The sequence below is a fragment of the Arvicola amphibius genome, chromosome 4, assembly GCF_903992535.2.
Source record: "Arvicola amphibius chromosome 4, mArvAmp1.2, whole genome shotgun sequence".
Classification (NCBI taxonomy): Eukaryota; Metazoa; Chordata; class Mammalia; order Rodentia; family Cricetidae; genus Arvicola; species Arvicola amphibius.
Window position 1 is genome coordinate 16,490,719 of NC_052050.1, and position 17,689 is coordinate 16,508,407.

Here is a 17,689-nt window from a genome sequence, read left to right on the forward strand (position 1 = left end):
ATAATGTCTCTTTGATCTTATATAAAAATAAACGCTGGGGCTGGAGAGATGTCTCAGTGGTTAAGAGCTTTTACTGCTCTTGCCAGAGGACCCAGATTCCCTGCACCCACAGGGCTGCTCACAACCCTCACAACCATCTGTATAGTCCAGTCCCAAAGGCTTCAGCACCCTCTTCTGGCCTGCACGGACATCTGTATGTATGTATACACAAAAGTAAAAATTGTAAGTCTTAAAAAAAACCTAAATAAATGCTAAACAAAATAAGCCAGGCACACAAAGAGAAATATTTTCTCACATACACGTAGAATCCAAAATAGTCAAACCCACAGAAGCAGAGAATGATGGGAAGGGGCGTGTAGGAAGAGGCTGGGTAAGGAGCACAAATCCTTAGTGGTGTCAGATGAGTAGTTTGCAAAGACCTAATGGCTAACTGCTGGGCGGTATTATTTTCAGGTGTGTAACTTTTTTTTTGAGACAAGGTTTCTCTATAGTTTTGGTACCTGTCCCGGAACTAGCTCTTGTAGACCAGGCTGGCCTTGAACTCCCAGAGATCCGCCTGCCTCTGCCTCCTAAGTGCTGGGATTAAAGGTGTGCACCACCACTGCCTGGCATGACTTTTGTTAACACTGCATTTGCTTAACTCTGTGAAGCTGTGATTTGTTTTTTGCCCGTCTAAAACACTTGATGGTCTAATAAAAATATGAATGGCCAATAGTGAGGCAGGAGCAAGGATAGGCAGGACTGGCAGGCAGAGTATAAATAGAAGGAGAACTGAGAACGAGAATGAGGAGCAATGAGAGAATAAGGAGAGGAGGACATTAGAGGTCAGTCCCCCAGCCCCCCAGGCAGTCGGCCACCCAGACAGTCACGGAATAAGAAGTAAAGAATTAAAGTACACAGAAATAAAGATAAAAGCCCAGAGGCAAAGGTAGTAAGGACAATTAGATAAGAAAAGCTGGCTAGAAACGAGCCACGCTAAGGCAGAGCATTCAAAAGTAAGAATATGCCTCCATGTGTGATTTATTTGGGAGCTGGGTGGCGGGCTCTCCAAAAAGCCCAAAAAGCAAAAACAACCCCAACAGATAACACCGTGACTAGGTAGAACCAGTTTACAGAGTTTCGAAATTTGCCTGGGTGCTTCTGCTCCATAATAACAATGGTGACGCGTATGTTCATTTGATTGTAGAAATTATTTTACATTGTATACACATAACAAATCATCAAATTATATATCTTAACTAATTAAAAAATAGTATATGATACAAAGCACGTAGAAATATATAGGAAAAATTAAGGACAAAATTTATTCTGAAATATTTCCTGCCACAACTGGCAAAGAAGAAAGTGTTAAAGTCTTCCTGCTTATTTCAGTCTTAGAATACCTACCATGTAGTAAATACATTTTCTGAGGCTTTCCTTCTGAGACCCACATCCCTGTCCACTGCTTTCTTATAAAAGCAGAGCGGATAGCCTCTTGCACAGACTCTTTGGATACTACGGCTCTCCTAGTCCTCCCTTTCTTCTGCATCGCCGGAGAAACGGCCTGCAGACCAGGGGCCGGGAGGTAGTCTTCCCCTGTGGGTTTTTATCACTCCAGTTAGCTTTCCCAACTCTAGTGAATATCAGGAAGCTCGCTGACAAGCAGACAGGGCTGCTTGCTAGCTTGGGAATGATGAATCAGCAAGTACTGTTAAATCAGGAAAAAAAGTTTCAGAATGTTTGGTTAGAATTCATTCCTCCCAGGTCACTGCCTCAGAACCCAGAGGCAGCTGTTTCTAAACAACACCATTCCACGGTGTTCAGGATCTAGAACCTACCAGGAAGCTGGGAGCCTCAGAGACGCTCAACAATTTAGGCTCTTGAAAGGTGCTGGGAAATTGTCCCCACGGCGCAAAATAATAATTACTTAAAAATACTTCCAATCTCTTATATAGTTGATAGATATATATTTTAAAGAACTCAGCCTAGAATCAGACAAAATTCCGACATTTACCTACTTTTGAGCTGTGCTACTAACCAACCATTAGCAACCAACCATCTGAGCCTTCAAATCAAGAATCCAATAAAGGGTTTGTTCCCTCATACAGCTGTGACCTCATTCACTGCTCAGGCTGGCTCAGGGAGAAGATGGCCTGGGGCTCCTCCCAGGGTTAGAGCAAATGTGTATTCAGTGGGGTTCACTTGGTACCCCAGTGGCTCATGAGGAAACAAATTACAGAATTATAGCAATTTAAGCCTGTTGAGACTTTAGAGAAGAGATTTTTTTTGGCCTCAAATTATATGGTATATTTTCTTTAGTGTGTTGAAATTATTTAAGAAAAGTATTTTACCCATGTCCCTTGATTGAAGAGTAATTAAAAATAATTTCATTAATTTTTTAAGTCTAGAAAGGGAGAAAAAATTCTCGTGCTTATAATTTTAAAATTAATTATTTAGATCTATGTGTATATGTATGTGTCTATGCATACGAGTCCTGGTACCCACAGAGGCCAGAGGCATGGGGTCATCTGGAGCTGGAGTTACAGGCAGTTGAGAACCATCTGATATGGATGTTGGGACTTGAACTTGGGTTCTCTGGAAGAGCACTGAGTGCTCTAAACTTCTAAACCATCTCTCCAGCCCACTTGCATTCTTTAACAGTGGGAAAAGCGAACTAAATAGAACAATTACCATGGCCAGGTATGGTGATGTATGCCTAAAATGTTAGTACTTGGAAGGCTGAAGCAGTAGGACTGTAAGTTTCAGATTCTGTCTCAAAAGCAAAAAGGAAAACCACTGACAATTAGGCAGAAATCATAACATTCATGCTCTGACTTTTCTCCAGCTTTTAAACCCTCAGAGTCAGTGGTGGTGCACGCCTTTAATTCCAGCACTTGGGAGGCGGAGTCAGGAAGATCTCTTTGAGTTCAAAGCCTGTCTGGTTTACCTAGAAAGTTTGAGGCCAGCTAGGGCTACAAAGTAAGACCTCCTCTCCAAAAACCAAAACCAAACCAAACAAACCAAACCAAAAACTCCCCCTAAACAAGCCAACAACAACAACCGCTCCAGCACAGGGCCAGGAGGACCTGTGATCCACGGTGGATAAACACAGGCTCTGACTGCTCCAAAGGTTTTAGGTTTACTCAGTGGTAGTGTTTCTAATTCCCTGTTCTAGGTCTGAATGCTTCAGTATGAGGATAACAGCTTCATCAAGTTTCTCAAACTTGTCTCCTATTCTGGTCAGGAACACAGAGAAAGAGGAGGAAGGTTTAATTTCTAAATTAATTCAAATATATATTGAGGGCTTCCTACTTTAAAATGGGGGTTAATGTCAGTTCCTATTGGGTGGAGCTGGCGAGAAGTAAAACTTTGGTATTTATTTATTTATTTATTTATTTATTTATTTATTTCGAGACAGGGTTTTTCTGTAGTTTTGGAGCCTGTCCTGGAACTCGCTCTATAGACCAGGTTGGCTTTGAACTCACAGAGATCCGCCTGCCTCTGCCTCCCGAGTGCTGGGATTAAAAGCATATGCCACCATCACCTGGCCTGGTTTATTTTATTAACTTTTTAGATTTTTTTTATTACTTTATGTGAATGAGTGTTTTGTCTGCATGTATATCTGTGTACTACATATAATGTGGGTTTTCCTCTCTGCATTCTATGGATATGTTTTATTACCATTGGCTAATAAAGAAGCTGCTTCAGCCTATGCCATGGCAGAATATAGCCAGGCTGGAAGAGATATATATAGAGAGTAGATGGAGTCAAGGAGATGCCATGTAGCTGCCGAAGGAGAAGGACACACTGGATCCTTACCAGTAGGCCACAGCCTCGTGGTAATACACAGATTAATAGAAATGGGTTAATTTAAGATGTAAAAGTTAGTTAATAACAAGCCTGAGCTAATAGGCTGAGCAGTGTTGTAATTAATAAAGTTTCTGTGTGATTATTCAGGTCTGGATGGCTGGGATATGCGTGAGCAGTCTCCAGTTACACACATACTTGGTATCTAAGGAGGTGGTGGGCCTCCATGTAGGTGCTGGGAATCGAACCTGGGTCCTTTGCAACAAATGAGTGCTCCTAATGGAGTCAACTCTCCATCCCCTATTTTATTAATTTAAAAATAACTTAAGAAATTATTTTATGTGTCTAGGTGTTTTGCCTGCCTGTGTGTCTGTACACATGTGTGTGTGCTTAGTGCTCAGAGAGGCCAGAAGGGGGCATCGGACTCCCTGGAACTGGATTTATAGATGGCTGTGGGCCACCATGTGGGTTCTGGGAATCAAACAGTACCTTCCAGAAGAACAGCATGAGCTTTTACCCGCTGAGCCATCACTCCAGCCCTAAACTGTGGTTTCTTTAGAGAGACAACGCCATTATGTTTTCCTAGGCTGGCTTCAAATTCCTGAGCTCAAATTTCTCCTGCCCCAGCCTCACAAGCGTGTAGGACTGCAGGGGTGGGCCAGGTGCCTAATAGAAGTAAAAGCTCCCCATTGTTATTTATTAATAGTGGTAAGATCTGTATTATATAGAAGCAACTCCCTCACTTCTACTTTTGTGTGTGCTGGGGACCAACACCAGGGTCTCATGCAGGCTGGTAAGTGCTCTGTCTACCACAGAGCCACACCCCTGCTCCAGATCAACAGTTCTTAAGTGTATGGTTCAGTGCTGTTAACTATACCAGCTACTGAATGTTTTCATCTTACACAGCCAATACTCTGTGTTTATTACATAACATCTCTCTCTCCCTTCCTTCCAACTCCTCATGACCGCCCTACATTCTACATCTGTGAACCTGACCACTCTAGACATCTCCTATATGTAGAATAATATAGTAGTTTGTGTGTGTGTGTGTGTGTGTGTGTGTGTGTGTGTGTGTATGTGAGTGATTGGCTTATTTCATTCATAATATTCTGTTTTTAAAAAGATTTATTTATTATGTATACAAAATTCTGTCTTGATGTATGCCCACATGCCAGAGGAGGGCGTCAGATCTCAGTACAGATGGTTGTGAGCCACCATGTGGTTGCTGGGAACTGAACTCAGGACCTCTGGAAGAGCAGCCAGTGCTCTTAACCTCTGAGCCATCTCTCCAGCCCCATTCATAATATTTTTGAGGTTCATCTGTGTCGTAGTGTGGCTTACAATTTCCTTCTTCTAAAGAGCTGAATGGTAACCCCTGCGAGCATCACGGTTCATTTCCCCATTCACCCACTGATGGACATGTGCACTGCCTTCCCTTCTGACTGCTATGGATGCATTGATCACCACTCACTCCTCACACATCAACTTTTACTCACTGATTTTTAATAGGGTCCTATCTAAATTTAACCCTGGCTGCCCTGGAACTCACTCTGTAGACCAGGCTGATCTCAAAGAGGGCTTTGCCTGTCTCTGCCTCTCAAGTGCTTGATTTATTCTTGAAAAATGATCAAAAAAAATGCCAGGGGGCTGGAGAGATGGCTCAGTGGTTAAGAGCGCTGGCTGCTCTCCCAGATGATCCAGGTTTGATTCCCAGCACCCACATGTTGGCTTACAATCGTCTTTAACTCCAGTCCTATGGGAGCTCCAACACCCTCTTCTGGCCTCTGGGAGCATTGCACACTCACGGTGCACACGCAGGAAAACATCTTTACACACGAAATAATTCTTTTAAACAAAGAAAATGTTTCTAGCATCAATTTTATAGCAAATTATAATATTAAATAATCTAGCCTATGTTCTACAACCTACTAAATATTGTGATTTTTGGTAATTTTTTTTATTTTTGAGAGTATAATATAATCACACCATTTCCCCCTCCTTGTTCTCTTTTAAATTCATGGCCTCCTTTTCCATCCATTACTGTTATATGAATATATGCATGTTATTTTAATATTTTTCTTTTGGTAATATTTGAGCATGTATACTTCGTTTAGTTCAGCAAAGGTAACAATCCAGCTGCCCAGTTTCTCAGTTACCTCACCAGTTTAGCGAGGGCCTCATTCTCTTTAGTCTGCATCTTCACCATTTGTTATCATTTAAAAAGCTTTAAAATTTTGTTACATTTGTTGTGTGTGTATATGTGCTTGCATGAGCCACAGCAGGTGTGTGGAAGGTAGAGGACAAACTTCATTTGTTTGTTTAATTTAAAGTAGATGGGTGTTTTGAGTGCGTGTATGTCTGCGCACCACATGCATGCCCTCGGAGGCCAGAAGAGGCTTCAGAGCCCCTTCACTGGAGTTACAGACAGTTGTGCCACGAGGGTGCTGGGAGTGAACCCGGCCCTGCGGAAGAGCAGCCAGTGCTCCAGCCCACATTGCTCCAGCTCGTGGGTCCTAGGGATAAACACAGGCTTGGTGGCCAGTGCCTTTACCCACGGAACCATCTTGCTGCTCATGTCTTTCTTTCTTTCTCTTTTTTTCTCTCATGATAGGGTTTCTCTGTGTAGCCCTGGCCATACTGGACCTCATTTTGTAGACCAGGTTAGCCTCTAACTTAGAGCTCCTCCTGCTGCTGTCCCCTGAGTGCTGGGGTTAAAGGTGTGTGCTTCCCTGACCAGCTTTCTTCTTTTTATTAAATGCATCTACATTAGAGGGTGTAAAGTTATAATTCATTGTTGTTTTGTGTTTCCTCAGTGAATAAGAATGTTTAACATCTTTCCACCTGTTTCTTTGTCATTTTAATATAATCTTTGAAGCATGGTCTAGTCATATACTTTGGCCATTCAAAAACACTGGGTACAGCAGTCTCATCTTCAGGATATATATTTAAAGATCCACAGCAGATGCCTAAAACCATGAAGGATACTGAACTTCATACAGTATCTTTTTTTTCTACGCATACATGGCAATGGCAAAATACTACTTTGTAAAGTAAGCACAGTAAAAGGTTAAAATGAGGAGCTAATGTTTCCTTGCTCTGAGATGAATGAAGTCTTTTATCTTCTCATTTGCCGGAAGTACTTTCTGGTTTCTCTTGGCAAAACCGGATGGTTCCCATCACTATTCTTGTGTTTTGGAGTCATTATTAAGAAAATTGAAGACTACACAAGAAGAACAATGCAGTAGTTATAACTGCGATGGTTTATTAGCAATGGGGTGACGTGTATAAAGTCCATATTCTGGACAAAGGATTGGTTCTTGTCCTTAGCACGGTGGGGGCAGGGGTGGCGCTAAATGTTATCACATTACTAAGAATAGCATACAGTTTAAACTGTATGAACTGTTTGTTTCTGGGACTTTCCATTGAATGTATTTGGCCAGCAGGTGACTGTAAGCAGAACGAGAGAAACTGTCTACCAGAGAGAATGACTGTATCTGCTTTTCCTGCCTGCAAACTGAGAAGTGAACCTAGGGTCTCACCTGCCAGACAAGAGCTCTACCACTAAGCTACAGTCCAAGCTCTATATTTTCACATTTCACTATTGAATTATAAGGTTTCTTTATATATTTTAGATATTCAACCCTTATTAGTATGTAATTTACAAATATTTTCTCTTATTCTGGACCCTTCTTTTCCACCTTAATAGTGTCCTCTTGCTCTTACCAGTTAAAACTAGAATTTGGAAGCCAAAAGAGAACAAAAAGATCATTATCTAAATTCACCTCTTTAGCTCTACTGGTACGGACACAAAAGCCCAACAAACAACTGAATTGCTTCCCTTAAGACTAGAGTCAGAACCAGCTACATTATAAATTATATGGTGATACCGAAGATGTCATAATATAATTAAAATATCACTGAATACATGAGAAAACAATTTGAGATGTCTGACACGCAGTGTGATTCAGTGTAATATGGACTACCATGGCCAAATGAACTTAGAGAAATAGTTGGAGGGATAATGCAGAGGCATCTTACTGACTAGCGGATGGAAAGAAATTAACAAGACAGGAACAGAAAATCTGGCAGAGCTGAAGCTGTAACCTACCGTTGATGCTGCCGGCAGTTCTTAACAGCTTGTGCAAACTCATCATCCCTTTGGCTGGAAGACAAGGTTAAGAGTCAAAGCTGTGTATAGCCCTGAAGGTGACTAGGAGAGGGGAACTTTTACAACCAAGAAAACAATACAAATTAATATATGCCATCAAATTATCAATTTTAAACTGTGCTTAAGTAAGTTTTCACTCACGTTTAAACTTCTTCAGGCCCTCCATTATGGATCGGACAGTAACCTTCCCGCTCCCTGTAAAACATTTGATTCAGACACAGAGACAGCCACATAAAAACTTAGTAAGGTTAATCAAAATTTGTGAAATTATTTAAAACAACCTATTACATGATTTCCTGTCACCTCAAGCACCCCCGGCCTCCCACAGAAAGTACTAGGCTGAACTTGTATGCATTTGCTTTGGAATCTGGGTTAGCCTTTCTCTCAGCTGAGGCTGGTGAGACGGATAATGACTTCTGCAGGAGACGCTTAGTTCTCCATCCCCTTGTGGCTCCTCTTTCACAGTCAAAGGAATGGGGTTCAAAATTACAGGTCATAAGTGGGGAAGTGGCACTGCCCACAGAGTCTGGCCTCAAATCTACAAGTATCTTTTCCCAACAGATGATAGTAGATATATATTTAATTTTTATAAGATTAGTGTGTGTGCGTGCATGCACGTGTGCACATGCACGCATTCATGCACGCCCGTACACATGCACGAGTACCATAGCATGCATGTGGATATCAGAGGACTACTTGTAGGAGTTGGTTCTCTCCTTCTACCATGTGTGTTTTGGGGATCAAACTCAGGTTGTCAGGCTTGGCAGCAAGCACCCTTATGACTGAGCCATCTCACTGGAATGCATAGATATAATATGTATAATATATATATTATATATGTTACCTATGAGATAGGTAAAATTTAAGATATAAAGAAAAATATGTTGGCATATGCTCAAATGTTAGAATAGGGAGGGAAGGACCTGCTCTTTGTTCTGACAAGTCTTTTTAAAAAGACCAGGCTGGTCTCGAACTCAGAGAGATCCACCTGCCTCTGCTTCCTGAGGGCTGGGATTAAAGATGTGCGCCACCCCCACCCAACTTACTAGCATATATTAGTTACATATATTAGAACCTGACAGTGGGTTCCATCATATCATCGTCTTCCATGTATGGCTCTGTTTGATCATATTCACCCTTATAATCTTTTCTCCCCTTCTGACTCCTTCTAATCCTTTCCTTTTCCCAACTAGCTCTCCTACCTCCACATCTTATTCAGTTTTGGTGACCTGGACGTCTTTTTTGAGAACCATCACAAATGTGCTTTGCAATACTGAGGACACAGTCTGTCTCTGACTGGAAAGGTGCCCTGCAACTTGGTAAGCCAGTCTTTCCCCCAGAAAACTTCAATCTTGGCCATATGTTCCTCTGCATATATTTATCACATTATATATCACATTATTTTATGTGCTTCCTCCTCTACTGGACCCAAAGCTCTTTGAGGACAAGTCTGTGATTCATTCCTTTTTGTGTTCTGAGCATTCAACATTGGACTTTTTCTTTTAAGAACTTTAAAATCTGTTGGGAGACGCCAGAAGTGTATAAAAAGTATAAAAAGGGATATATTCTGTCTCTAACAAAATCCTATCAGAATTTAGAGAAGAAACAGTGCTGTTTGGTTGAGGGTTGAATGGTGAACTAGGAATCAGAGAACACAAAAGGGAGCATGGGTCAGTCAAGCAGGATTTCGTGAGTGCATCGTGGGTGGGGATGGAGTAGGGGGAACATTCCAGACAAAGTGGTGGCTAAAGGACAAAAGCAGGAACAAAGCGGCTTTAAGGAATCATGGTTCAGTGGTTTTCAGCATAACAGGACGGAAGCCGTGGAGGAGAAGGCTGAGGAGTACACGTTGGCTTTGCTGTAGCTTTATATAAATATAAATATATATAGTCATTTTGTTTTTCTGAGACAGGGTTTTCTGTGTAGCCCTGGGTGTCCTGGAGCTCATTCTCTAGTCAGGCTAGCCTTGAACTCACAGAAATCCACCTGCCTCTGCTTCCTGAGTACTAGGATTAAAGATGCCCACCACCACACCTGGCTTTTATTTGTTTATTTTGATGGTGCTAGAATTCAAACCCAGGGCCTTACGCATGATGCTAGGCGAGTGCCCCATCACTGACCTGCATCTCAGAAAGTAAATCATCAATCAGCCCAAACCCTGCTTCTCCTGAGCCTCTGCCTCCTGCTCACTTTTATTTCCTAATTTCAATTACTCATATTTTTGTACTTCCCTGCTTCCCTTTTGGGTTAGAATTGTCCCCCTGCCCCCCGGACTTATTGGTTTTTCTTGGGGATTTCAAAAGGAAAGCACAGGCATAGTCTCTTCTCTTTCCTTTTTAGATCTTCGTCAGTCAAGATGTGGCCCATGGACCAGGAACACTGGTGCCACATTGGAGCTTGTTAGATATGCAAGGCTTCACCCTAGACCTGAAACCAAGCCTGCATTTCAACAAGATGTGCTGGCTGGTCTCATGTCAACTTGACACACAAGCTAGAGTTATCTGAAAAGAGGGAATCTTAACTGAGAAAATGCCTCCATAAGATCTGGCTGTAGAGCATTTTCTTAATTTGTGATGATGAGGGAGGGCCCAGACCACTGGGTGATGCCATCCCTGGGCTCCTGGTCCTGCTAACAGAAAGCAGACTGAGAAATCACAGGAGCAAGCCAGGAAGCAGCACGCCTCCATGGCTGCTGTATCAGTTCCTGCCTCCAGGTTCCCACCCTGTTTGAGCTCCTGTCCTGACTTCCTTCACCGATGCACAGGGCTGTGGGAGTGTGAGCTGAATAAACCCTTTCCTCCCAACTTGCCTTTTGGTCACGGTGTTTTGTTACAGCAATAGAATCCTAACTAAGACAGAAGGTCATTCACAGACACACTCAAGTGCTTTAGGTGATACAGAAAAGATCACTTCTGAGGATTATCTATACTGGCCGTGAACATGCACCTTCAGGGAGACACCACCTCCCAGGCAGAAACCTCACCATTAAATTCCAGGTAAGGCATCAGGTCTTTCATCTCGTCCTCGGTGAGCTCGATCCCCTCGTTTGCCAGGAACTTTTCCAAGTTCTGGATGTCAATTGTTTCTCCTTAGGAAGGATGAGAGATGGGGTGCAGTTATAGAAACAATTCTTACAGAGGACGGTAAGTGCTCTCCGTGTGTACGTAGACCGTCGCCCTGCACACTTGGAGTGACAAGGAGCACTGGGGAACCCTGCATCTATAGTTCTGCTTTGTAGGAGGAGACGAAGGATGGACTCCAGGATTTGAAACCCTGAGGACTGTGCAGAACCTGCACCAGACCAGCCATAAGCAAGGTTTTAGTAACATTTCCTTTCTCTTCTGCCTCACTCGAATATGGTTTTCTCTATACACCAGCCTCCCTTCTTCTTGACAAGGCCTCCCTTGTTGCTCATGCTGCCTATGTTGTCCAGGCTGGCGTCAAACATGCAGTTTTCCTGCCTCAGTTAACTAAGTAGATTGAGACTAGAGGTATATATCATTGTACCTGGGAATACCCACCAGTGGAAGCTTTAATTTTTATTTAGTAATTATATTTGCCTGTTGTTTACTTCTTTGGTTGCTATGCGTTCCAAAAACTCATCTCATTTCAGCAGAAAGAATAAAGCCTTTCTTATTAACTGTAAGAGATTTCACCACACTAAAGGCTATTATAAAGGGGTGAGAGGGGCAAAAATCCCATTACCCTACCAGAAAACATTTCTCAGTTTTTCTTTCTAGTCTTTGATAATGACTATTTATTTGATGTGAAAATCTAATGTGAATATAATTTTGTACTTTATCTTACTATGAAGACCAGGCTGATCTCAAATTTGTGATTTTCCTGCTTCAGTTTCCTGAGTGCTGAAATTATAGATGTGTGTCTCCATGCTTGGCTTGTGTTTGCTTTTTCAACCTAAAATAATTTCCTTATAAATATTTTTTAATATACTGTTGTAATCTGCTGGCCTGGTCTTTCACCTTGGTATCCTGTCCCTTTAAGAGACAAGCCCCACTCCCAACTCCCCCTTCCACAGCCCTACCTCCTTTTAGGTCCTTTCTCTCTCTCTCTCTCTCTCTCTCTCTCTCTCTCTCTCTCTCTCTCTCTCTCTCTCTCTCTCTCTCTCTCCCCCTCCTGTGTACCCTGTCCCTTTAAAAGACAAGCCTCACTCCCAATTCACCCTTCCACCGTTCCACCTCCTCTCCAGTCCCCCCTTTCTCTCTCTCCCCTTCTTTTGGAGAGGAAGCTTCTGCCCCTCTCTCTTCTCCCTCCCTCCTCTTCCCCCCTTCTCCCCCTCCTTTCCTTCTCCATAACCCACTAAATAAACTTTATACCCAAACTCTCTGCATAGCTATCCTAGTTAAGGATGCTGAGGACCTTTTAAAGCATGTATTGGCTATTTGCATTTCCTTTTTGAGAACTGTTTATTCAATGTATTATTTATTAACTGGGTAAATTATATTTTAGGTGTTTATTTACTGTTTTGGTTTTTTGAGCGGGGTTTCTCTGTGTGGCTCTGGTTGTCCTGGAACTCGCTCTGTAGACCAGGCTGGCCTTGAACTCAGAGATCCACCTGTTTTGGCCTCCCCTGTGCTGGGGCCCAAAGGCATGCATCACCATATCTAGCTTATGTGGGTTTTTTGCAGTTCTTTATATATCTTGAAAAGTATGGACTACTTCATGAATCTGTGTATCATCATTGTGTAGGGGCCACACTAACCTGTGTAGTCTTCCAGTTTTAGTATAAATACAGTAAAGAGAATACTCTATATAATCTTTATAGTTAGTGTTTTAATTCATGCTATCCCACTTAACTAATGTTGTATTTTTTTAGACAAAGTCTTGATGAAGCTCAGGCTGATCTCAAGTTTGTGGTTCTCTTACTACATAATGGTTTGTATAGTGGTTCTCTTATATACACTTAGATATTTCTAACTTATTATAGTTTCCTTATTACTTAGTATGAGAACAGAAATCTTGAAATAGGATTTTAAATTTTATCCAGTAAAGTACTCCTATAGGATACTCTTCTAGGAGGGGCTCTCTGGGGTAAAGGGTGTGGCTGGTTCTTTGGGTTTTGATATCTGAGTTGCCTAGTCTTATGTCAACATGACACACAACTAGAGTTATCTGAAGAAAGGGAATATAAATTGAGAAAATACATCCATAAGGTCCAGCTGCAAGGCATTTTTTACATTAGTGATTGATAGGGGGAGGGGCCAGCCCATTGTGGGTGGTGCCATCCCTGGGGTGGTGGTCTTGGGTTCTATAAGGAAACAGGCTGAGCAAGTCATGAGGAGCAAGCCAGTAAGCAGCACCCCTCCATGGCATCTGCATCAGTTCCTGCCTCCAGGTTCCTGATCTGACTTCCTTTGATGATGAACATCTGATTCTACATTGGGGATTTTCCGTGAAAATTTCACACAATACTGTAAGTATCAGTATAAATACATGTTATGGTCTACCTGAGTTCAGTGAATCCACAGAAATGAAAAGATGCCATATAAAAGACTGTAAACTTGCCAGGCGATGGTGCAGCAACCTTTGCAAATGGGAAAGATACTTGCCCAGCATTAATTGCTAAGTATTTAACATGTTATTTATAAGTGTTTCCTATCATAGCTTGAAACTTACCCTTGATGTAACTGACGACATCTATCAGTTCATTTAGATCCACTGTTCTGTTACCTGTAAATTAAGGGAAGATGATTCCATGTTTCTAATATTCATCAAAGTTACACTCCATTACCTTCTGAAATTATGAAGAACCTAAGAATTCAGTGACTTTTTTTTTCTAGTTTTCCTTAGAATTTTATGGATCTATCCAAGATAATGCTATCTTGGAAACACAGTTTATACTGTGAAATGAATAATTATAGTATCTTATTTTTTCCTTTACTTTAGAGACCACCAGAAAAATCTCAGCTAAGAAATGACTTAGCATAGTTATGTATAGGGAGAATATGACCTTAACAGATTTTCATTTTGTCAGTCAATCAGCAAATACAGAGTACCTTCCTTGTGCTGGGTACTTTGTGAGGACTTGTGGGTGCTAAAGGAAGCATCCTCTAGGAAGAGGATGAGTTCCGAGTGTACAATCTAGTGAGGAAGACAAACAGTGAACATACAAACAAAAGGGATAATTTTCACTATCAACAATGAAACAGGACCCTGCAATAAAAATTTATGGAAGCTAGGAATGCTTCAGGCAAGGAGGGCAGGAGAGTCTGTTGGGTTTGGACTGCAGGATGATTTTTCCTAATTAACTGTCACTCTCCAGCTCAGAGCTCTGTTTTCATCTACATCATTTCAGGGAAGCAGGCAGATTTTTATCTCATTGCATATGGGCCTGCATGTGTATACAGGTTTTGATTGTGTGTGCTGTGTCTCTGTGTGGATATGTGCACGTGAGCAGGTGTCCACAGACATCAGAGGTGTTTGGTGTCCTTGGAGTTGGGATTATGGACAGTCGTGAGCTGCCCTACATGGGTGCTGGGAAACAAACTCGGATCCTCTGCAAGAGCAGCAGGCATCAACAGCTGACCCACCTCTCCAGCCACTGAGCTATTTCTCTGTTTAACTTGCTCCACACAGTCTCCGTTGTTGCTCTGTTAGAGCTCTGCTTACAGAGAAGTCAGGGAACAGGAGGGCAGGATGGCTCTCAGGGGTTCTTGGCTTGGTGTTCATGTACTGATAGAATTCAGGGATTTCTTGAACGTGAATGAGAAAAAATATATACGTATTTCCACTACCTACTAACTGAAACAGCATTTGATTGTTACCTTGCGCAACAAACCACAGAGCACAGAATCTGTAACTTTGTCACTAATGTAAGTTACCCAGGCCTCACGTCAGTGTTACTGTTGCAAATATGTTGAAATGTTGTTTATGCTCAACTCTATCCTAAAGTGACAATAATTTGACCTGCTAGAAGAACTTATGTGCTTTAAAAAGTATTAACCATTTGTAATTTGAATGTTTTGATAGACTGTATTTTAGTATGACTTGTTTCTTTGTAATCCCCTGCTTCAAAAAGTTTACTTAGAAGGGTACTGTTATAGCAGATGTAGAAACAGGTCCATGGCACAGTAAGGTTAAAACCCCTGATCTATATGAAGACACTGAAATGGCCAAGAGGAGGAGCAGGAGCAGAGGATCAGTGTTCACCGAAGGGCTGTATTTCTCTGACGAACAGGGTGACGTCTGCAATACTCACCAACAGATGTTAGCTGGGCCATTAGTTCTTCAAGTTCCTCATCTTTGATCTTAATTCCCAGGTTTTCCAAGAAAGATTCCACTTTTTTTATTTTGACCCGTGTCTCTTAGGAAAGAAGGGTATGGGATGAGATAGTGGGAATTGATTCTTATGGGTGAAAAAGAACTGATCGTGCTCATGCATCAAAAACTCCTACGGGGAAGTTAAACACTAGAGCCCAAGGAAACTGTTACTGCATACATGTCCAAGAGTCAGATACACCTGTTAACAGTAGAAAAAGCAGGGAAACAAGCATTCACATGTACACAGATTTGTCTTTAATAGAAGGCTCCATTTGTGGAAGATAAGGAGACTTTTGCCTTTTTTTTTTAGTGTGAGTGCTGGGAATCAAACAGGCACTGCCTGACATTTTACAAACTTTAAGAATATTAAAAAATTAAAATATAGTTATATAAATTCCTCTATCCTCTTTCTCCTTACAACCTCTTCCATGTTCCCCTCTCAAATTCATGGTCACGTATTCTTTAACCATCTTCTACATATATATGAATAAATATATAAATACAAACTACTGAGTTCATTTAGTATCACACACACACACATACACACACACACACACAGTTTTGAGGGGCTGACCACTTGGTATTGGGTAACTAGTTAGGGGACTCATTCCTCGGAAAGACAAAGTCTCTTCCAGTAGTCATTAATTGTATGTAGCTTTTCACCTCAGGTTAGGACCCCATTGGATTTCCCTCAACCACACTGGCATGTCAACTAGATTGATTTATTTTAGGTATATGAGAACTTTTCCTGCTTGTATTTACGTACACCATGTGCATGCATAGTGCCCACAGAGGTCAGAAGAGGACATCAGATCCCCTGGAACTGGAGGTAAGGATGGTTGTGACCACCATGTGGGTGCTGGGAACTGAACATAGGTCCTCTGCAAGGGCAGTAAGTGCTCTTTAGTCACTGATCCGTGTCTCCAGCCCCTGTCCTTATTTCCCAAGTAGTTATTTTTTCTTGAGAAGTGGTCACTTCTAAAGTTGGAGAATTTTCTAGTAGTTTTTCTTTTTCTTTCAGAATTGAATCTGAGACTTGTATATGCTAGGCAAGCACTCTACCACTAAATTACATCCCCATCATGTCCTTAAAACCTTTTTTTTTTCAGATAGAGTATGGCTAAGTTGTACAGGATGGCTTCAAACTTGAAATCCTCCTACTTCAGCCTCTGGCAGTACTTTAAATATAGTCTCCTAATTAAAAGAAAAAGAGCACTGGGTGTGGTGGGATATACTTGTACCCCATTACTTAACTGTCTGACATAAGAGGATTGCTGCAAATGGAGGCCAGCCTGGACTACAAAATGAATTTCAGGCCAGCCCCGGCTACAGAATAAGGTCCTATCCCCCAAAAACAAAAAGAAAAAACAAACAACACCACACACAAAATTAAAAGGACAGTGGTTTACATAGTGTATATAAAATAGAAACAGGATATTCCCTTTCAACCGATACAGGGGTCTCCAGTCTCCCTGAGTAATCAACAGAGGAGAAGGCCAGTCTAATGTCTTATGGTTGAAACTGCCAGCCTACACAAACCTAACGAGAAAACTGGTAGGATTTTCTACAGTAGTAGGATACTTAACCCACATCTCTCAAAGTTCAAGCATTTGAACATGAGCAACAAGTTACAAGTCATATTGATGGATCAATAAATTGGCAGGAAGCACAGCTGGGTCATTTGAAGAGCTAATACTACCCATGAACTTTCCTCCCCTTGACATAGGGACTTGCTACATAGTACTCTCAGGATTTGAATCACAATTCTTCTGCCTTAGCTTCCCATGGAGGATTAGGAGGATTATAGGCATGCACCACTACCCCCCTGCCAAGGACTTATTACTTGCTTTTCCACCCTGCGTCTCACTAACCTTTGAGACTCTTTACATACTTGAGCAGTCGTCTCTTATATATATTCCCACCATCTGGAAGGTAAGATAGCATTCAGAATATAACAGGATATAATTATAGGATAACTATATAATAGAGTTAATTGCTGGGAAGACTGACAAAGACAGCACAAACACAGACGACATCCTATATTCTAGGAAACCTCCCCAACTAACCTTCCGATCTGTTTGGAGGTTTACTCATACCATAATGTAAGAATGAACCCAGATATGAAAACGTGAGTTATAAGTATATACGCTGGTTGAGGAAGTCTTAACTTCTTCTTTCTCCCCTTTCCTTTCTCTTATTTTCCTCTTTGTTTTGGAAACTGTGTGAATGTTTTGTGCACTACATGTGTGCAGAGCCTGCAGAGTCCGGAAGAGGGCATCGGATCCACTGGAATTGGAATTACAGATGGGTTTGAACTGTTTTGTGGGTGCTGAGAACCAAACCCTGGTCCTCTGCAAGAGCAACAAGTGCTCAGAATCACTGAGCCATCTCTCCATTCCTCTTCTTGGTCATCATTTAGAGTTGGCAGTGTGCCCAGGGCAGCAGGAACATTTAAGT

At 41.7% G+C, this 17,689-nt stretch overlaps 1 pseudogene; it reads right to left on the bottom strand.

Annotated features, from left to right (window-relative positions):
• Positions 1-12,616: 12,616 nt before the first annotated feature.
• Positions 12,617-12,717, bottom strand: LOC119813804 (annotated as a pseudogene).
• Positions 12,718-17,689: the final 4,972 nt, after the last annotated feature.